Source organism: Neofelis nebulosa, chromosome 5 (genome assembly GCF_028018385.1).
Source record: "Neofelis nebulosa isolate mNeoNeb1 chromosome 5, mNeoNeb1.pri, whole genome shotgun sequence".
Taxonomy (NCBI): domain Eukaryota; kingdom Metazoa; phylum Chordata; class Mammalia; order Carnivora; family Felidae; genus Neofelis; species Neofelis nebulosa.
Window position 1 is genome coordinate 90,015,824 of NC_080786.1, and position 22,777 is coordinate 90,038,600.

At 42.3% G+C, this 22,777-nt stretch overlaps 1 protein-coding gene across 1 annotated transcript in view; it reads left to right on the top strand.

Annotated features, from left to right (window-relative positions):
• The first annotated feature begins 948 nt into the window (after positions 1–948).
• The window catches only part of MYLK (myosin light chain kinase), a 282,724-nt gene continuing 260,895 nt past the window's right edge, over positions 949–22,777 (top strand). The window contains exon 1 of the mRNA XM_058731151.1: positions 949–1,142. The gene's annotated coding sequence lies outside the window, so the exon portion shown is untranslated. The remainder of the gene's footprint in view (positions 1,143–22,777) is intronic.

The following is a 22,777-nucleotide window of genomic DNA, read 5'->3' on the forward strand; positions in this document are numbered from 1 at the left end:
ACAATAACTGGGGTCACCGGGGTGGCTCAGTTGGTTAAGCCTCCGACTTGGCTCAGATCATGATATTACGGTTCCTGCGTTGGAGCCCCACATAGGACTCTTGTGCTGACAGCTCAGAGCCTGGAGCCTGCTTGGGATTCTGTGTTTCCCTTTCTCTCTGCCCCTCCCCCGCTCGCACTTTCTCAAAAATAAATGAACATTAACAAAAATTTTTTAAAAAGTTAACAGTAACTGAATGGAGGGTACTTTCCTAAGAGCTCTACCTGCCGTATCTCATTGAAGCTTCACACTCCTTTGACGCACTTAGATTAACTCTATTTGAGAGGTAGAACCGAGTAACAGAGATCCTAAATCACTTGCCCAAAGTTTTGCGGCTATAAAGAGTAGGGTTCTCAACTCCAGAATCCGTGCTCTTAAGAACTAGGTTATCCTGATTGTACAATTTGTGTTTCTTCACTTATTGAACAAAATGGCACATAACTTGTTCTAATTTTAAAAGTGGGCGCATTAAGTTTTTCACGATACTTTATCCAAAAAACAAAATTGTATCCCTTTGATGGATCTACTCGATTCGTTGTTTTTGATCGCCACATCAGAGAGAAAGGAAATTAATTTTGAAGCCTACGCTGCGTTTTTCCAGTGAGCGGACTTCTTTTGTCCCATATCGGGTGGTCTTCAGGCGAAAATACAAAACAAATCGAGAAAACACACTGACCGCAGCCAGAAGACCCGGGGCGGCTCGGCGTCGGGTGCTGGATTTGCCGGGGATTCAGGGCTCCGGGCTCTGAGGCGCATTGACGGTGGGCGTGACGGGAAGGACCTCGGGCCATTCCCGGAGCGCTATGCAAATGACATGTAAATCAGCGCGTGTGAGCCGCTGCCGGCCGTCCGAGTCCGATCCCGAGCACCGAGCTCTCAGTTCTCGCACACACGCGCATTCGCTCTTCGCTCTCGCACTTGCTTTCTCGCCGGCCGCTCACCCCCTGTCCCATCCGGCCCGCCCAGGACGCGCCTCGTCGTCTCCCCGGCTGCCGGGTCGGCTGCCCGCGGCTGAGCGAGCTCGGGGCCCGCGCCGCGCGACTGCAGCGGGGCGCCCTCGCCAAGCGCGGTGCCTTGGCTACCCGGCCGCCTTCGCCGCGCGGGTGAGTGAGCCCGCCCCGTGCTTTTGTCCCGGCGCGGCCCCTGGGAGTCAGTCTCTGAGGGTGGAGTTCGGGGGTCGGGACCCTTGTTGGGAAGCCTGTCCCTGACTCCCCAGTTGTAGAGGGGCTCCTACGTGCAGCAAGGAGGATTTTTTTTTCGGGGCGAGGGGGAGCAGCGTAAGGGAACGACCGCAGTGATTCTGGACAGCCGGGAGTTTTCTTTTGCGGAGTGAGGTCCTGGGGAACAGTGATACGGTAGTCTGGACAGGCGTCTTTCGAAAGGGGGGTGCCTTTGCTTTTAGGTGTGCTAATCGCTGAAGCCCTCAAGGAAGAAGGGTGTGGGCTCATCTGCCAGTTCCCAGGGTGCCACGTGAAGGTCCTCCCAGCCCAAACGTGAGTCTGGGAAGGTGAGGCAGTAGAGGCAGCCGCGGGGTCCCAGGCAAAATTGGCGCTTCGGGCATTGCGGTCTTGCTTTCTCTCTCCCAGCTACTTACTCAAACTCCTCCCCTCCCTCTTCCTCGTTAGCTTCTCCTGGGGTTCTGTGGTTGAAGGACCCTTGTTTGCAGATCATTGCGGTTAGAGAGTTTTGGATAACTAATTCCCAGGACGCGTTAGATGTCAGTGGTTGAGGTAGAACTCTTCCTTGGAACTTGTGACTACTAGCACCCTTCAAGACCCAAAGGACTGTTTTTAGGGGTGATACTACAGATGGGAAGATGGACTGATGGGGAGAGGTTTACTAGGCCTTCTTTGGTTAGGGGACATGCCCTGTGTATCATAACCTGAAGGAGAAAGACCCAGGCCTTCGGGACCTAAAGAAGGGTAAAAGTAGCTATTTCAGTCCAGGGAATTGGGTCGGGGTGTGGAGTACAGTTGGGCAGTGGGCATGGTGCCAGGCCCCAGGCCACTGTTTTTCACTTTCCCTCCTCTCCCCAGGTGCCGAGAGCAGTATGTGAAATGTCCCCATCCCCCTCACCCTCCCCTCCCCCCTCCAGGCTTTAGGTGCTTGCCCTAGAACTGCATTCCTCTTCCAAGTGGGGGTATGGTTTCTTCCCAGACAAGGTAAAATCCTTTAGGTCAAAGTGAACAACTTGTTAATAAATTATCTCCAAATGGGGGGCTTGAGAGGACCATTGGGGAAGGCTTGGCACTTCAAAGCATCAGGTATCCACAATGCAAGTCTCTGGGGGAAGTGTAGGTGCTTGTTCTAACCTTATTGGGTCCCTAAAGGGCATTTCGGGTTCTAGTAAAATAAAGTTTTTGTTTTATCACTTTCTTTCCCTGTCTTTTCTTTTCCCTTAAATTCTTGACCTCCTTCCCTTCTCTCTTCTGTGAGCCTTTGTCTCTTCCCCACACTCCAGGGTCTGTGGAGTCTGATGCTGTGGCACCACAGTGCCCTAGGCCAGCTTGGAATGTTCCCTCCTGGTGAGGTTCCCCCTTTGTCTCCCACCCTCAGTGGACCAGGGTCTTTGAGCCAGAGCAGGTAGGGGTCTGGGGAGTTGGTTCTAGGTGGGGAGTGACTGGACAGTGGATGCTGGATTGGGTAGTGGGTACTCTGGAGGTGTCTTTTTCCTCATTCACTGATGATGCAAAATGATGCTCATTCTCACACACCAGTAGGCATGAGCCTGGAGAACGACCCCACAGTGGTGAAGGATTTGTGCTGGTCCAGCCTCCTTCATTTGGTTTCTTTTGTGCAATAGCTAGCTAACTGAGGAGGGGGCTAGCTGGGGGCTTATAATAGTTTTTCTTTGTGTGAGGTTTGCTGACCCCCTCAGCAAGAGACTGTTTTCCCAGGGGCCAACAAGATGTGGGAGGAGTCTTGATCCTGGCTAGGGGTCTTCACCAGTCTCAGAGGAATAGATCATGAACACTCTGGGGTCATCATGTACTCAGTGTCCACAAGAATGACTCCTAGATTTTTTTCCCCCAAAATATGAGTCAAGTCTTTGAAACTAGTTGGTTTTTTGGCTCTTGGCCTTTTAAGGGGCTCAGAAGGCAGCCCAGAATGTAGGTAGGGGTCCAGGTAACCCATGAACACGTGAAGTTTTATTTAGTATCTTTCTGGAAACAGCACTTCTTGGTATTCTGGAAGTACACACCAAGCCCACTTGGAAGCCTGACTGCCTTTACCCCAATTCAGACCAACACAAGCAGGTTGGAAAATTATTCATTCTCGAAAGCATCCCATCTATCCTTTCTGAAATGTAGAATTTAGAGAACAAACCTTAGAAAATAACTTTTCCCCACAGAAGATGTTGTCTTTGCCTATCTTGACTGTTGTGTCACTTTTCTCTGACCAACAGAAGGTGCACCCAGAGAAGCCTAGATAGGACCATTTGTGTGGGAAATGTACAGGTGGACACTTGGGTGGCATGTAGGCTCAGACTCAAGCAACCATCCAGCATTAATCCAGAGTGAGGACGTCAACATGTCACTGGGATAGGTTCCCATGCCATGTGACTTTTGCCCCCTTTCCCTTCACTCCTCCATCTTCTTGCCCCACAAGCACAGAAAGTGAATGTGCTGGGCTAGGGTCTGCTGAGCCAGCCACTCACCTCTCCCACCTGTGCCATTCTGCAGATGAATTCCTGTCTCCTTATTGAGTTTTGGCTTCGTATCTTTCCATGTGTTTTAAGTCATTGTATCAAGAAAATGCAATTCTTACAATCTCAAGGTCAGCAGACCTCAGTGTTTGTCACTACACTCGGGCAGATGCATCCATCCTGTCTTGTACGCACCTGCTGAGGCTCTTGTAAAATGGACAGTGACAGCCAGCGCAGTGGGGCTGGGGCAGGAAGAGGACCAGTAAGAATAGGTCTCTGTTTGCAGCTAATGGGGATAAGGCTGAATTTCCAGATGGTCACACCACCTTATTTTCATTGTCCTCCTGCCCACTGTCCCTTGGTGTCTGAGGGTGAATGCCCACAATGGGCACCTCGCTAGGAAGCTGTGGGCATGTTTATGTAGATCCAGCTTCTTAGATTTCCCACCATTGTCCCTATCCCCCCCACCGTTGGTACTTCTGTCCCCTTCCTCCCCTCCTCTCTTCGTCTCCTGGGCCCAGAGTGCAGAGCCCTCTGGAGACAAAAAGGATGATGAGAGATTCCTCTTTAGATCTCTTTACCCCCACCTCTACTCTGGGCCCCCAGATCTCATGCTAATTTGTTAATCTGGGATCTTATGAGTTATTTCTCATAATCTTGTGGGAACCAAACTCTTATGTTATGGATTTTCATAGTTGAGGATGCTTTTTATTTCTTTATTTTCAGGACTGAGATTTCTAGTACAGAGTAGCTCTCCTTCAGATTTCTGGCAGGAGGAAGCAGCACAAGGGTAGAATGTGAACTTTGGCTTTAAACTTGGGTTCAGAGCCATCCTGTTCCCTTACTGGCTCTGGTTCTTGACCATGGTATTTAACCTTGGTGAGTGACTTCAGTTTCCTCATCTGACAACGAGGGTAGTTATAAAAATTAAATGAATATATGAATATAAGAGGCACAAAAGAAGGAATAACTGTTACCATGCAAATTGAGTAGTGTTCTCTTTATAGAATGACCTATACCTCAGCCAACAAACATTAATTACTGGACCTGCCCTCCATCTGGCCCTGTAGAGGTTTATGAAACAAAGGTAGTATGCCCAAGAGACTTTGGGTCTATTTGGGGGAAAAGCTAACATTTACGGAGAAATTAGAAAACAGACAAGTTCTGTGGCACAGACTCAATCAGGGGAATTAAGGGTGGCCAAAAATTCAGGGCTGGAGTGGTCAGGAAAGGCCTCAAAGATGATGAGGTAGGAGGGTGGGCATGAGCAGACCCTGAAGGGAGGGTGGGTACTGACCAGGAGAGAGGAAGGTGGGATTACTTGGCTCTAGTGTCTAGTGTCTGAAAGCTCCAGCCTCTCCTTTGTGGGAAGCTGGTGCCACACCTTTGACCCTGCGGTGAGCTTTCAGCCATGCAGGCCTGCTTGTTCTGAGATGTCTTTGGGGGATGGTTTTCATTCCAGGCTTGTTTTCCCTCTGCTGCCCAGAATATTCCTGGAAAATTTTTGTTTTAATTTTATACTGAATCAAAAATGATGAGAGGCAAATCCACAGCCACAGTGAAAGCCCAGACCCATGAAAGACTTTTGGGTTCCCAGGGCTTTGTGTTATTTCCTTGTGATTCATTTATTGTAGCTCATTTCCTGGTTCTGGAATGGCAGGCATTGGGGTTGGGGAGACCAGTCCACCTGATCCCTGCATTATATTGAGGTGGAAACCCTGGCCTAAGAGGCCAAGCAATTGGGTGGCAGAACTGGAAGCAGCCAGTGTTCTTATCACCCCAATCTGATGGAGGATGGTGATGGGGTGAGAGGGCCTGATCTAGGCAGTGGATAGGAGTGGATGCAGTTTGGTTCCATCATCTCCACCTGGTTTTCCAGGGTCTAGAAGGCCACCTTCCTTGGTCTAAGACTTGGTAATGGGGTGAATTGAAGTGTTCAGCAAAAGATTCTAAGGGATTTCCCATCTGCTGCTCTATAAGAAGGCACTTTCCACTCATCTACCTATTTTTTGCAGTTATGTCTTTATGGTTAGGTATAACCATTCTAATTTTTCTCCTGAACTTTATGCATTTTTCAACGTTTTTTTTTTTTTTTATTTTTTTTATTTTTGGGACAGAGAGAGACAGAGCATGAACGGGGGAGGAGCAGAGAGAGAGGGAGACACAGAATCGGAAACAGGCTCCAGGCTCCGAGCCATCGGCCCAGAGCCTGACGCGGGGCTCGAACTCACGGACCGCGAGATCGTGACCTGGCTGAAGTCGGACGCTTAACCGACTGCGCCACCCAGGCGCCCCAGAACTTTATGCATTTTTCAAGCTGAGTGCTAAGCCTAGTCATAGAACATGCCTACAGTGGACCTATTCCTACCCTCCCCCATTAACCAGGTTAAATTACTATTTGATATTTTCATATTAGTGTCAACAGAGTGATCATTTCTGTAGCCACTTGGTTGCTAACCTTGTGGAAATGAATATGTAAATAAGGAGGCAACAGGTTGTTTCAGAGTGCCTGGAAGTTGCCTCTTACTACCAAAAGCTACTGTCTTCACAATAGGGCCTCATGGTGGGCATGATAAAATTAATGCAATTGCTACTTACTTTACCCCATGGCATTTCAACCAGTGGTGTTTTGGGGAGTTCTAAGGGTTTTTGTTGTGATTGGACAGCCACCTAGGGCCCCTTCTGATCATAGATGAACGCAGCCACTCAGGCCCTCCTCCTATGGGCCCTCTAGTTTTCCCAGACAGAGAATCCCTTGGTTTTATTTTCATATTGTTATTGCTGCTAACCAGACCTTCGCTAACTCACACTTGGAGTATTAACTACAGCCTCTCTGTGGCACAAATACATTTCACACTTGATAAAAAAGCCTGGCCTGACTGCCTCACTCCACCTTCAGAAACTTTCAGTGGCTCCCCACATCTTACAGTACAACCTTAACCTGAAGTTCAGCGGCTTCCATAATCTGATCTCAAAACCAGAGAGACTGATTCACTTATTGTCCTTGAAGCCAATGTATACGCTTTCTTCTCTGCTTTTGACTATGACTTAATCCTCTTCTGCAATATTCTTCACTTGCCTCTTTGAGTAACATGTCCTATCCTTAAATATTTGCTCAGGGAATTAATTAAGTTCCCAATACCTGTCAGGTGCTGCCAAGCTGACGTCTTTAGCTTCAAGTTCTTGTTTTTGTTCCAACTTCTGTTGCAGTTAGTCTCTGCAAAATTCTTTTGGTGGTGATACATCATTTATTATTATGGAATGTTTTTATCTTTTGTTTTCATTTTTTTTTCATGGTAAATTTTAGATCTATAACTATATTGAAAAAACTTCAAAGGGAGGACATGCCTAATGCCTTTATTTTCTCATGGTGGTTGTTCCAGAACTAGCTGATAACAAAATCCCTTTGGGAGCCTTGTTTGCAAAATAATGCATGCCTCCCCTGTGGAGTCAGGGAATCTTTGTTTTTCCAGAGCTTCCCAAGTGTTTCTTGTGTCAGCCAGATTTGGGAATCAGTTTAGGTCAATTTTTCATTGTATAATTATTTCTTTGATTTATATATTAGGAAGGATTCTTTAAAATTAATAGAAACCAACTCAGGCTAGCTGATGAGGAAAAGAAACGTAATAATAGTTGTGTGGTAAAAGGAGATGACATTGCATATTTTCTTGATTCCAAGTTACCATAGGCTGTAAGACACTTTATAGTTTCTTAGGAATAAAGCACGTCCTTTAATATACACAATTTTAGAAATTTTCTAAATTACAATATGCCTTCATTCATAAAACTGTCACTTTCTTCATCATTATCACGATGAAAATACTGACTGAGCTCCTTCTGAATTGTGTTGGTCTATTTCAGTTACACATGATTTCAAGATGAAATGCTGTTTTTCATAATCTGTGCTCATGAGTTTTCAATGTTCACTCCTTAAATCCTGGGTTAACTTCTTGGTCATGACATATACGTATAGTTTTTAAAAAATACCCTGTTGGCTTTGATTTGCTAATATTTTATTGGGTTTATTGCATTTATGGTCATAAGTGAGAAGCATAGCTATAGTCTTTTCTGTCCTTGGCCAGTTGCATATGTGACCACAATTTTAACATCTTAACCCCTTCAGGATTAACAGAATAATTCTGAGGAATGTTAAATTATACCAGAATTTTATCTACACTTTCTTTAGGTAAAACTCACAGGTTTTTCTATCTATACTTTCTTTAGGTCAAACTTACAGGTTTTATTAGAAGTAAATAATGTTGCTAAAAGTTACATATCTTCTGACAGTTAACCAGCAGCTTTGAAAAACTTATTGTTCAATACCCAAATGATCATGTGTTGCACATGATCAGTTCACATTTTCCTAGCTTTGAAAAATCTATACTTTATTCTGATAAATTTGGCAGTTCTTACTGCTGTTTGATTCCACTGCTTGACAGGTGGTAAGCATTATTTTAGGTATGCAGTAACTTTTCTTTTCAATGCTGCATCATGATGAAATCTCTTTAGAGACATCTTTTTTTCTTTTTCATTTAAAAAAATTTGAGGTATAATTTACATGCAATAAAATTCACTCATTCACTCATTGTGCAGTTCTGAATTTTGACACATATATAGTCATATAAGCACCATCACAGTCAAAGTGCAGGAAGTTCCATTTCCCAGAAAATTGCCTTTTGTATTTCTTAAAATTTTTTTTTTATTTTTCGAGAGAGGGAGAAAGCATGTGAGTTGGGAAGAGGGGCAGAGAAAGAGAGAGAGAGAGAGAGAGAGAGAGAGAGAGAGAGAGAGAATCTTAAGCAGGCTCCACACTCAGTGCAGAGCCCCACCTGGGGCTCGATCCCACCATCATCCTGGGATCATGACCTGAGCTGAAACCAAGAGTTGGATGCCCAACTGACTGAGCCACCCAGGCACCCCACCTTGTATACTTTTGTAGTCCAACTGGATGTTGAGTTGTTCTGAGGAGACTCAAGGAGCCACTGATCTTTTTTCTGTCCCTGTGGTTTTGCCTTCTTCAGAATGTCATTTAAATGGAGTCGCATGATATGTAGCCTTTTTAGTTTGCCTTCTTTTACTTAGCACAATGTGTTTGAGATTCATCCATGTTGTTGGGTGTATCAGTAGGTTGCTCCTTGTTGTTGCTGACTTTTATTTCATTGTGTGGATGTACCACAAGAGATTTATTCACCAACTGAAGGACATTGGGTTGTTTCCAGTTTGGGGTGATAATGAATAATTCACTATAAATATTGGTACACAGGTTTTTATGTGAACATAGATTTTCATTTCCCTTGGGTGTTTACCTAGGAGTGGGATTGCTGGTAGCATGGTAAGTGTATTCTAATAAAATGTCAAACTTTTTTCCAAAGTGGCTGTACCATTTTGCGTTCCCACTAACAATGTGCGAGGGTTATAGTTTCCACATCCTTGTCAGCACTTAGTATTTGTCAGATTTTAAACATTTTATTTATTTTTTTTTTTTTATTTTTTATTTTCAACGTTTTTTTATTTATTTTTGGGACAGAGAGAGACAGAGCATGAACGGGGGAGGGGCAGAGAGAGAGGGAGACACAGAATCGGAAACAGGCTCCAGGCTCCGAGCCATCAGCCCAGAGCCTGACGCGGGGCTCGAACTCACGGACGGCGAGATCGTGACCTGGATGAAGTCGGACGCTTAACCGACTGCGCCACCCAGGCGCCCCTAGATTTTAAACATTTTAGATATTCTAATAGGTATAGTTTTTTCATTGTGGTTTTAATTTGCATTTCCTTAATGATGTTGAATATCTTTGTTATTTGGCTTATTCTTTGTTATTTGTCTTTTTTGATGAAGTGTCTATTTAAATCTTTTGCCTACATTTTATTGGATTGTTTCCTTATGGTTGAGATTTGAGATATAATTCTTTTATATTCTGAACATGAGTCTTTTATCAGGTACATGTTGGGCAAATATTTTCTCATTGTGTATGGCTTGTCTCTTCATTCTCTTAACAATGTCTGCTATTGCTGAGTAGAAGATTTTAATTGTAATGAAGTCTAATTTATCAATTTTTAAAAATGTATTCTTTTGGCATTGTATCCAAGAACTATTTACCTAATTCAAGGTCATTAAGACTTCAATATTGTATTTGATTTTAAGTTTTTATTTTAATTCCAGTTAGTTAACATACAGTGTTATATTAGTTTCACATATACAGTATAGTGACTCAACAATTCCATACATCATTCAGTGCTCATTACAAGTACACTCTTTAATCACCATCACCTATTTCACTCAACCCCCCAACTCCCCTCAGGTAACCATCAGTTTATTCTTTATAGGTAAGAGTCTGTTTCCTGGTTTGTCTCTCTCTCTCTTTTTCCCTTTGCTTGTTTGTTTTGTTTCTTGAATTCCACATATGAGTGAAATCATATGGTATTTGTCTTTCTCTGACTGACTTATTTCCCATAGCATTATACTCTGTAGCTGTATCCATGTTGTTGCACATGGCAAGATTTTATTCTTTTTTATGGCTGAATAATATTCCACTGTGTCTGTATACCACATCTTCTTTATCCATTCATCAGTCAGTGAACACTGGGCTGCTTCCATATCTTGGCTATTGTAAATAATGCTGCTATAAACATAGGGGTGCATGTATCACTTTGAATTAGTGTTTTTGTATTCTTTGGGTGAATACCTACTATTTACTAGTAAATACCTAGTAGTGCAGTCGTGGGATCAGAAGGTAATTCTATTTTTAGCTTTTTGAGGAACCTCCATACTGTTTTCCACAGTGGCTGCACCAGTTTGCATTCCCACCAACTGTGCACAAGTGTTCCTTTTTCTTCACATCCTCGCCAACACCTGTTACTTCTTATGCTGTTGATTTTAACCATTCTGACAGGTGGAGGTGATACCTACTTGTAGTTTCATTTGCATTTCCTTGAGGATAAATGTTGATGAGCATATTTTCCTGTGTCTTTTGGCCATCTGGATGTCTCCTTTGGAGAAATGTCTTTTCATGTCTTCTCATTTTTTTAATTGGATTCTTTGTTTTCTGGATGTTGAGTTGTATAAGTTCTTCATACATTTTGGATGTTAGCCCTTCATTGGATATCTTATTTGCAAATATATTCTCCCATTCTGTAGGTTGCCTTTTAGTTTTGTTGATTTGTTTCCTTTGCTGTGCAGAAGCTTCTTATTTTGAAGTAGTCCCGATGGTTTATTTTTGCTTTTGTTTCCCTTGCCTCAGGCATCGTATCTAGAAAAAAATTGCTGTGGCTGATGTCAAAAAGGTTATTGCCTGTTTTCTAGGATTTTTGTGTCTTCAGGTCTAACATTTAGGTCTTTAATCCATTTTGTATTTATTTAGGTGTGTGGTGAAAGTGGTTCAGTTTCTTTCTTTTGCATGTTTCTGTCCAATTTTCCTAATACCATTTTTTGAAGAGAGTGTCCTTTTTCCATTGGCTTTCTTTCCTGCTTTGTTGAAGATTAATTGACCGTATAGTTATGGGTTTATTTCTGGGTTTTCTGTTCTGTTACATTGATCTATGTGTCTGTTTTTTGTGCCAGTAGCATACTGTTTTGATTACTACGGCTTTGTAATATAATTTGAAGTCCAAAATTATGGTGCCTCCAGTTTTGTTTTTCTTTTTTTAAGATTGCTTTTGCTATTTGGGGTCTTCTGTGGTTCCATACAAATATTAGGATTGTTTGTTATAGTTCCTTGAAAATGCTGGTGGTATTTTGATAGAGATTGAATTAAATGTGTAGATTGCTTTGGGGACTGTGGACATTTTGACAATATTTGTTCTTCCAATCCATGAACATCGAATATCTTTTTATTTCTTTGTGTCATCTTGAATTTCTTTCATCAGTGTTTTATAGTTTTCTGAGTACAAGTCTTTCACCTCTTTAAGTTTATTCCCAGATATTTTCTTGGTTTTGGTGCAGTTGAAGTGGGGTTGTTTTCTTAATTTTTCTTTCTGCTGCTTCAATATTGGTGTATAGAAATGCAACAGATTTCTGTACATTGATTTTGTATCCTGTGGCTTTACTGAATTTATTTATCAGTTCTAACAGTTTTTTGGTGGTCTTTAAGGTTTTCTGTTCTATATATGGCATCATGTAATCTGCAAATATTGAAAGTTTTACTTCTTCCTTACTGATTTGTATGTCTTTTATTTCTTTGGGTTGTCTGATTGCTGTCTAGGACTTCTGGTACTATGTTGAATAAAAGTGGTGAGAGTGGGCATCTTTGTCTTGTCCCTGATCTTAGGGGAACAGCTCTCAGTTTTTCCCCATTAGAGATGATGTTAGCTGTGGATTTTTAACATACGGCCTTTATTATGTTGAGATATGTTCCCTCTAAACCTACTTGTTGAGGACTTTTATTGTGAATGGATGTTGTACTTTGTCAAATGCTTTTTCTGTGCCTATTGAAATGATCATATGTTTCTTACTTTCTATTACTGGTGTGATCTATCACATTGATTGATTTGTGAATATTGAACCCCCCTTGCATCCCGTAAATCCCACTTGATTGTGGTGAATGATTTTTTTTTTTAATGTATTGTTGGATTCGATTTGCTAGTATTTTGATGAGGATTTTTGCATCTATGTTCATGAAGTTATTGGCCTGTAGTTCTCTTTTTTAGTGGTGTTTTTATTTGGTTTTGGTATCAGAGTAAGGCAGGCCTCATAGAATGAATTTGGAAGTTTTCCTTCCTTTTCTATTTTTGGAATAGTTTGAGAAGAATAGGTATTAACTCTTGTTTAGATGTTTGCTAGAATTTGCCTGTGGAACCATATGGCCCTAGACTTTTGTTTTTGGGGAATTTTTGACTACTGATTCAGTTTCTTTGCTGGTTCAATCTGTTCAATTTTTCTATTTCTTCCTATTTCAGTTTTGGTAGTTTATATGTGTCTAGGAATTTCCCATTTCTTCTAGCTTATCCAATTTATTGGCATATAGTTTTTCTTATAATTGTTTGTATTTCTGTGGTGTTGGTTGTTATTTCTCTTCTGTCACTTGTGATTTTATTTATTTGGGTTCTTTCTCTTTTTTTCATGTTAAGTCTGGCTAAATGTTTATCAATTTTATTGATTTAAAAAAACAGATCCTGGTTTCATTGATCTGTTCTTTTACTTTTTTTTTTTTTTTTTTGGTTTCTATATCATTTATATCTGCTCTAATCTTTATTATATCCTTTTTTTCTGCCGGTTTTAGGCATTGTTTGTTCTTTCTGTAGCTCCTTTAGGTGTAAGTTTAGGTTGTTTATTTGTGATTTTTCTTGCTTCTTGAGGTAGGCCTGTATTGCTGTATACTTCCCTCTTTGGACCACTTTTGCTACATTCCAAAGATTTTGGACCATTGTGTTTTCATTTTCGTCTGTTTTCATGTACTTTTTAATTTCTTCTTTTATTTTCTGGTTGACTCATTCATTATTTAGTAGAGTGTGTTTTAGCTTCCATGTATTTGTGGTTTTTCCAAACTTTTTCTTGTGGTTGACTTCAAGTTTCATTGCACTGTGGTCAGAAAAGATGCATGGTATGACTTCGATCTTCTTGAATTTGTTGAGGCTTGCTTTGTGAACTAATATGTGATCTACTCTGGAGATGTTCTGTGTGTACTTGAAAAGAATGTGTATTGTGCTGTTTTAGGATGGAATGTTCTGAATATATCTGTTAAATCCATGTGTTTCAGTGTGTCATTCCAAACTGCTGTTCCCGTTGATTTTCTGTTTAAATGGTCTGTCCATTGATGTAAGTGGGGTATTAAAGTCTGCTACTATTATTATATTATTATCAATTGACGAATTCCTTTTATATTTGTTATTAACTGTCTTATGTATTTGGGCGCTCCATGTTGAGTGCATAAATATTCACAATTTTTCTATCTTCTTGTTGGATTATCCCCTTTATTATTATGTAGTGTTCTTCTTTGTCTCTTGCTGCAGTCTTTGTTTTAAAGTCTATTTTGTCTATGGGGTACCTGGGTGACTCAGTTAGTTAAGCATTCTACTTCAGCTCAGGTCATGATCTCACGGTTTGTGGGTTCAAGCCACATGTCAGGCTTTTTGCTGACAGCTCAGAGCCTGGATCTTGCTTCAGATTCTGTGTCTCCCTCTCTCTCTGCCCCTCTCCCACTTGCATTCTGTCTCTGTCTCTCTCTCAAAAATAAATAAACATTAAAAAAAAAAACTTAAGTCTGTTTTGTCTGATGTAAGTATTGCTACTCTGACTTTTTTTTTGACATCCATTTGTACGATACATGTTTCTCCATCCCCTCACTTTCAATCTGCAGGTGCCTGTGGGTTTAAAATGAGTCTCTTGTAGGCAGCAAATGGATGAGTCTTCTTTTTTTATCCATTCTGTCACCCTATATTTTTTGATTAGAGCATTTAGTCCATTTACATTCAGAGTGATTATTGAAAGATATAAATTTATTGCCATGTTAGTATTTATTTTGTGATTATTTTTGAAGATTTTCTCTGATCCTTTCTTGTCTTTCTCTCTTTCATGTTTTACTGATTTCCTTTACTGATATACAGTAAAACCTTGGTTTGTGAGCATAATTCTTTCCAGAAACACGCTTGTAATCTAAAGCACTTGGATATCAAAGCGAATTTCCCCATAAGAAGTAATGGAGACTCACATGATTTGTTCCGCAACCCAAAAATATTCATATAAAAATGATTAAAATACTGCAATATAATACAAAATAATAAAGAAAAAATAAACAAATTAACCTGTACTTACCTTTGAAAACCTTCGTGGCTGGTGTGAGGGAGAAAAGAGAGAGGAAGGTTATTGTGTAGGATGACTTTCACTATCACTAATGGAATCACTGCTATCTGTTGGCTCAATGGAATCTTTTCCTTTTCGTGCAACTTTAACAAGGAACTTATCCAGTGACACTTGCTTTTGCCTCCTTTTGAGGATTTCACGGAAATGTGACATTGCATGGATGATCACCACAATCTTGCAGCGCACACAAGAGAGAACCATTGGCTCAGTTGTGATCATGTGATGTTGTTATCACGTACTACTCATATTTCAAGACATAACTCATTTATCAAGTTAAAATTTATTAGAAATGTTTGCTTGTCTTGCAGAACACTCACAGAACAAGTTACTTGCAATCCAAAGTTTTATTGTATTTGAATTTCTTTGTTTTTATTCTTTGCATATTTATTAGTGGTTCTTGATATATGGTTAACATTAGGTTTATATATAACCTCTTCTGCATATAGCAGTCTATGTTAAATTGATGTGTGTTTAAAGTTGAACCCATTCTTTACTCCTCTCCTCATATTTTAGGTATATGTTGTTATATCCTTTTATTTTGTGAATTCTTTGATCTTTTACAGAAATATTCACTTTTACTGGTTTTGTGTTTCCTATCTTTATACTGTCACTTTTGTTTTTCCCTTCCACTCAAAGAGCCCCCTTAATATTTCTTGCAAGGCTGGTTTAGTTCATGAACTCCTTTAGTATTTGTTTGGGAAACTCTTTATGTCTCCTATTTTGAATGATAGCCTTTTTGGGTGGAGTATTCTTGGCTGCAGATTTTTCTCATTCATCACATTGTATATATCATGCCACTCCCTTCTGGCTTGCAAAGTTTCTGCTGAAAAATCTACTAGACTTAGGAGTTTTCCCTTGTAAGTTATTGTTTCCTTTTGTGTTGTGGCTTAAAAATTTTTTTCTTTATCACTTTATTTTACCAATTTAATTACAATATGTCTTGCTGTGGGCCTGCTTTTGTTGATTTTGATGGGAGTTTTCTCTGCCTCCTGGATCTGGATATCTGTTTCCTTCCCAAAATTAGGGAAGTTTTCAGCTATTATTTCTCCAATAAATTTTATGCCCCCTTATCTCTCTTTCCTCCTTCTTGGACTCCTATAATATGAATGTTATTAATGTTTAATGGAGTAACTGATTTCCCTATGTCTATTCTTATTTTGCACAATTCTTTTCTCTGTCTTTTGTTCAGCTTGATTACTTTCCATTACTGTGTCTTCTAGGTCACTAATTCATTCCTCTGCTTCTTCCATACTGCTGTTCATTCCATCAAGTGTGTTTCTCATTTCATTTATTGAGCCCTTTATCTGTGCTGTTATCCCTTACTTCTGTGTTAAGGCTGTCACTCATGTCTTCCACTCTTTTCTTAAGTCCAGTGAATATCTTTATGATCATTACTTTATTACTTTATTTATTTGGAGAGCATGAATGGGGGAGAGGAGCAGAGGAAAAGAGAGAGAAAGAATCCCAAGCAGGCTCCACACTGGGCATGAAGCCCAAAGTAGGGCTCGATCCCACAACCCTTGGATGATGACCTGAGCTGAAATCAAGAGTTGGATGCTCAACTGATCTGAGCCACCCAGGCACCCCTATGATCATTACGTTAAGTTCTCTATCAAGCATATTACTTATACTTGTTTCCCTTAGATCTCTGGCTATGTTCTTGTCCTGTTCTTTCATTTGTGATCAACTTCTCTATCTTCTCATTTTGTCTAAGTCTCTGTGCCTAATTTATATTAGGAATATCAGCTATGTCTCCTGTTCATGAGGGTAATGGCCTTATGAAGAAGAGGTCCTATAGTGCCCTGCCATAAGGTGTCCCCTGTGCTCCAGGGCCTGGCACTTTTGGGAATATCGCTAGTTTGTGTGGTATGTGCTCTGTTTTGTCATGGCCACTTTATCCTTCAGGACAGTCATCTGCAGAAGCTATCTTTGCCTGTTATGGGCAATGTTTGGTCCCTGCCCTGAATGTGGCACATTTTAACTACGTGTGCTCTGGTCTGTGTTTGAAATGAGACACTGCCACTGCCACCAGAACCAAGCCTTTGTAGAATCCCTGTGTCAGGAGACACGGTGTGGGTAGGTGTTTGGGTAGGTCTTCTGGGGGAGGGTGCCCTCTGTGCTGGTACTGAGGCAAGAGTGACTGGGAAGGGCGGTTCACCTGGAGTTCAGAGGGAGGATACAGGGCCTGGTGTAAGCAACTTAGGTAGTATGTGTCAGTGCTGCACTGGTTCCTGCAGGTGGCTCTGTATTTATGCTGAGGGGCAGGACAGGGAAATGGTGCCAACTAGTTGCTTTGTTCCCAGGTAGGTTTCTCTGTGAACACTGCCTTTCTGGAACTATGCTCTGAAATGAGCGAATAACCTCCCCACTGTGTGCCCAAGGCGTTCTTCAGATTGCTGTTTCCATGCTGTATGTCCTCAGGTTGTTTGCCTGACTTTTCTCCAAAAGCAGCACAATGCCCTTCCGGCTCTATCCCAGCCATGCCCGCTGACCTTTAAAACTCTAGGCTTAAAACCTTGAAGCCCTGCTGGTTTCAAGAACTCACATTTGACCCCTCTCACTTTCCAAGCCAATTGCCATGGGGATTCATTTTCCCTGTGTACTCCCCTGTGTGCCAGTCTGTCTTTCACTCTTCTTTGTGAGTGTGACTCCCTCCCCACTGCAGCAGCCATGATCCATTTCTCTTCCAAACATGTCTCTGCACTTCCTACCCTTCTCAATGTGGCCTCTTCTCTACCTTTGGTTGTGGAGTTTGTTCTGCCAGTCTTCAGATCAATTTTTGGGGTATTTAAGATGATTTTATAATTATCTAGTTGTATTTGTGGGACGAGGTGAGCCTCGTGTCCTCCTACTCCGCTGCCATCTTCTGATCTCTCCCTCCAGTGGTTTCTTTACCACTGCCACCAGAACCGAGTCTTTGTAAAACTCCTGTGTCAGGAGACATGGTGTGGGTGGGTGTTTGGGTAGGTCTTCTGGGGGAGGATGCCCACTATGCTGGGACTGAGGCAAGAGTGACTGGGAAGGGTGGTTCTTCTGGAGTGCAGAGGAGGGTTACAGGGCCTGTGGAAGCAACTTAGGTAGTGTGTGTCAGTACTTCACTGGCTCCTGCAAGGGTGGGCGAACTTATTCTATAAATAGCTGACGGTAAATATTTTCAACTCTGCAGGCCATGACACCTCTGTCACAAGTATTGATTTATGCTATTGTAGCAGGAAAGCAGCCATAGATAATATGTAAATGAATGGTCATGGCTGTGTTTCAATAAAACTTTGTTTATAAAAAATAGACAGCAGGCTGGATTTGGCCATAGTTTGCCTACCCCTGCCTTAGTTAATGGTGAATTGCATTGACTGATTTTCAAATTTTGAACCAGCCTTGTGATCTCTAGATAAACTCCACTTAGTTTAGAGCATCTGGTCGGTACCTGGCCTGGTCTTTGTTTCTTAGCCTGTGTTGTCACTGAGCTGGGCACTTCTCAGGAAGAGGGCCTCAATAGGATCACCTCTCATCTCCCATAAAGCATATATTGGGTGGCTCTAAACCATTAATGGCTGGATAGAAACAACTATGCACGTCAGTGGTGCCTCTGCCAAACTCCCTTTACAGTTATGTCAGGGGCCCAGAGGAAATGGAAGTTGTGTGGAGGAGTAGGGCCCAAGTGCTGTCACTGCAGGTACAGACTCATCTCTCATTTTGGAGGAAACATGACCTAAGTTTGGTCTGTGGGGCAGTGCTTCCTAATTACTCTCCTTTTCCTGAGGGATGTGGTTGGCACAGTGGCTGCCAGACCCGGGAACTCAGGCATCCAGATGCCGGTCCATTGCTGTTGTTCCAAGAGGGCTTGACTAATCCCCTTTCCTGGGCCATGGTCTCCTGCAAAGGGGTGTTTCTATGTGTGTGAGAGGTGGAGTAGGAGGGTCTGGCCCACCTGGCTTCTGAATGTGAACACTCCAGACCTACATGCCTGTGGTCAGCTCTGTGTTGACCACATAGTGCTGTGGTGCGCAGGGTGCACCAGACAGATATTGTGCAGGCATATTGTAGAGTCCATCTCAGCTACTTTTATTTTTATTTTTTTTTTATTTAAAAAATTTTTTTTAATGTTTATTTATTTTTGAGACAGAGAGAGACAGAACATGAACGGGGGAGGGGCAGAGAGAGAGGGAGACACAGAATCGGAAGCAGGCTCCAGGCTCTGAGCCATCAGCCCAGAGCCCGACGCGGGGCTTGAACTCACAGAACGTGAGATCGTGACCTAAGCTGAAGTCGGATGCTTAACCGACTGAGCCACCCAGCCGCCCCATCAGCTACTTTTCTTAATTGGTCAGGAGAGCTGGATGTGTGCTGGATGGGAAGAGTCTGGGCTTTGCAACTAACAGACACGGATTTGAATCCCAGCTCAACAACTTATTAGACAGGTGGCCCCAGGAAATTATTTAGCTATGCTGAACTTTCATTTACTCATTTTTAACATGGAGATGCTCACAACATCCCAACATTGTGAGGTTTATAAGAGGCTCCTCACTCTCTCTCCTGTGCTGGGGTAGATATAAAGCAGGATATTCTTTAAAGGATATAAAGCAGGGAATGTGGGCAAGTCTATGGAGAAATGTAAAACAAATTGCAAACATGATGGGAAAATCCACCAGAAGACTAGAGTGTGGAGAGAGAGTGTCAGTCTCCCTCCTCAGATATTTCTGGACTGGAGGGTGGGTAGGGATGACTCAGGAGCCAAGTCTCCGATTTTGCTCTGGAGCAAGGAGGGGCTAACTGCCAGGTCTGGGTGATGCCCTGGATTATTTGGTTCTTCTGCCTTTCTTTATTCAGCCTAACTCACTGGCATGGCAGTGAGATAGTGGGACTGTGCCAGACTCTGGTCAATGGAACCAATTGCAAAATTGCCTGGGATCTGATGGTGCCAGGTCCCTAGGACCTGGTGACAATAGAAGCCCTCCTTTATACATGTATAGCCTCTCACTGCTGGCAGAACAGGTTCACACCATCCTTGCAACCACCCAGTGAGGGAAGGGTGAGGAGAGAGAGCCCTCTCCAAATGCCCTCAGAACCTTCCCACCTTTTTGTGTGCTCTGGGGTCTTTGCATTCTTCCTTTCTTGCAGAAAGTCAGTGAACTAAGAAAAATGCTGCTTCCAGGTCTAGTTTGCACACCTTCTGGAGGAATCATACCAGGGCATTTACTAAAGAGAGCTCATAAAACTTTTTTGGGTTTACAAATTAGATAAGGTTCCAAATTTGTTACTCTGAGATAACTTTATATTGTTGTGCCTGAAAACACCATTAAAACACAGATCTGCTTACAACACCCCTGTTTTAAAAAACAATGTTGCTTCTCTTCTACATAAAAGATACCATTTCTTTTTTAAAATTTATTTATATATATTTTTAATTTTATTTTTTTTAATTTACATCCAAATTAGTTAGCATGTAGTGCAACAATGATAAAAGATAACATTTCTAACTGTTCAGCCTGGCATGCAGAATAGGCTGCAGTTTAGACTCCTGCCACGTAAGATAGTTGGAGTTACCACTGAGTGGCTGTAAGTACTTTTCATTTGATAATGCTTTCAAGTTTGCCTAATGTTTTCGCACATTTTGCACTCAATCTTTGTCAATCATTTGGAATTATTCCTGTTCCCATTTTATGGCTGGTGAACGTTTAGGAGAATTAAAAACAACTTGCCCAATTTCACATGGCCAGCAAGAGTCATGACTCTAAGCAGAGGGCATAAAAGAACAGTCACTTGCCACTTTCTAGCTGTGTGACCTTTCAACAGGTTTCTTTATCTCTAAAGTGGGGATAAGACAGATACGTCATAATGTTTTTGTGAGGGTAAAACCAGACGATACAAGTGAAGTGCTTGACATAGTGCCTGCTGTATACTAAGGGCTCAGGAAATGTTAGGTGTTATTATGGTACTCTCTTTTAACTGTTATGCACTTAATGTTTCCAGTTTTTATCCCACAGTTGTAACATTGCTATAATTATCTTTGTGAAAATGGTTTATTTTTTTCTGTTGGGTCATTTCCTTGGATTATATTCCAAAAGCAGCATTACCGTGTCGAAAGGCATGATCCTCTTGGTTTGCCTTTGTTCCATGTTGCCCAATAGCCTTTTAGTGGGATGATTCCCATTTAACAGGCCATTACTAGACCCATGAGAGTGAGCTATCTCCCATGGGTGGTACTTCTCAGAGGGCCCATCAGTCAATCTTCACAAGGGTTGAAAACAGATCCTAGACTGGTTGGAGCCAAACCTTATAAAATAGGTTGCCCCTGCAAGACACAGCAAGACACAGACCAAGCTGGTCAGCAAACTGTGCTGAAAACCCTGGGTATGGCTGGCCTCTTACTGGCTTTCTTCCGGGATCTGTGGGAGGTCTTTGCATAAGCACTGCAGGTAGATATGAAGGAGTGGGGGAGGCAGGAGCTGCTTCTGAGCTGTGGGCCTGGAAATGCAGGGAGAAAGGCTGCGTATCTGTGGACCATGGGTGGCTCCAGACTTTTTATATAAGAGGGTATACAGTTTCTTAGTATTGCCATAACAAAAGTACCACAAACTGGGAGGCTTAAAACAACAAATTTATTCTTTCATAGCTATGGAGGCTAGAAGTCTGAAATAAAGTGTCAGCAGGGCCATGTTCCCTCTTAAGACTCTAGAAAAGAAGACTTCCTTGACTCTCTTAACTTCTGATGGTGTGCTGGCAATCCTTGTCATTCCTAGGCATTCTTTGGCTTGTGCATGCATCATCTAATTTCTGCCACCATCTTCATATGGCCTTCTCTCTGGGTCTGTATCCAATTTTACTCTTGAAAGATGCCAGGCATTGGATTAGGACACACCATCATCCAGTATGACTCACCTTAGCTTGATTACATCTGCAAAGACCCTGTTTCCAAATAAGGTCACAGGGAGGTGGTGGAGTTGAGTTCAACATGACTTTTTGGAGGTCACAGCGCAACCCACAACAGAGGAGTTAAGAAGAGAAAATGGAAAATACCCATATTCCATATCACAGACTGCACTGTGGAGGGGGTTCTGATGAGATGTTAAGGGAGTGGTAGTAACACTGGTGGGAATGCTGGCAGTTGTCCATGGCCAGTGCTGCTTCTGTTCTTGGATCCCTCCCCGCCTTCCCACTGAAGATTGGTTTCAGACTATGTCTGGTGACTGCTGTGGGGGATCAGGGGCATCTGGCTGGGGTGATGCAGCCAAGGGAGAAAGAACTTAGTTACTAAGTGAACATGGTTCTCAAGGAGCTGGTAGACAGAAGGACTAAGAGCACAGGACTGGGCAGAAATGGAATCATGTTAAGTCTTAGACCAGCTGGAACATCATGGCTTCAGCTTCCTCACTGAAAAATAAGGGGACTTGGAGGGTCCTTCTCCTTTGGCATCACATCATTTTTTTAATTAATTTTTTTTAATGTTTATTTGTTCTTAGACAGAGACAGAGCACAAGTGGGGAGGGGCAGAGAGGGAGACACAGAATCTGAAGCAGGCTCCAGGCTCTGAGCTGACAGCACAGAGCCCAACATGGAGCTCAAACCCACAAACTATGAGATCATGAACTGAGCGGAAGTCAGAAGCTCAAGCAACTGAGCCACCCAGGTGCCCTGGCATCACATCATTCTTACTTGAGAGTTGACATTTTAGAGAAGCCCAAGCTCCTTCACCCTGAGGATTGTTGTGAGATCTGTTTAGGCGATAGGGTGTGAACAGCTGACACGGGAGGGGTGCTTGGCTGGGGACAACCAGAGGAGGCCTGGTATTTCCCAGCCCAGGCCTCCAACAGGACTTTTTTCAAGTCACCTTCCCCATGGCCGCTTTCCTGGCCCCTCTCTCTAAAATTTCACCCCCACCCCTAATATTTCATGTCCCCTCCTGGCTTTTATTTTTCTCCTTGCACTTAACCCCTGTCCAGCATGATTTGTATTTTGCCTATTTGTCTCACTCATTGTTTTCTCTACTAGATGGCAAGCTCCTGGAGGGCAGGAATTTTTATGTAATGCCGTAACAGTGACCATCACACACTGGACACTCAACACATGTCTGTTGAATGTTGAATAAATGGAGATATTGTAAACTTGATAGATGGGATAAAATTGTAAAAGGGATATCATCTTGGAAGGGTGTCACTCTTTGTTGGCTCCAGGCCCCCAGCCTAGACTGCTCAGGGCCCTGCCATGAGTAGCTCCTGCTTTTGAATCCATTTACTGGTATCACAACATTTATCCATTACTGGTAGCAAAACACCCCCAATGTTAGCAGCATAAAATAG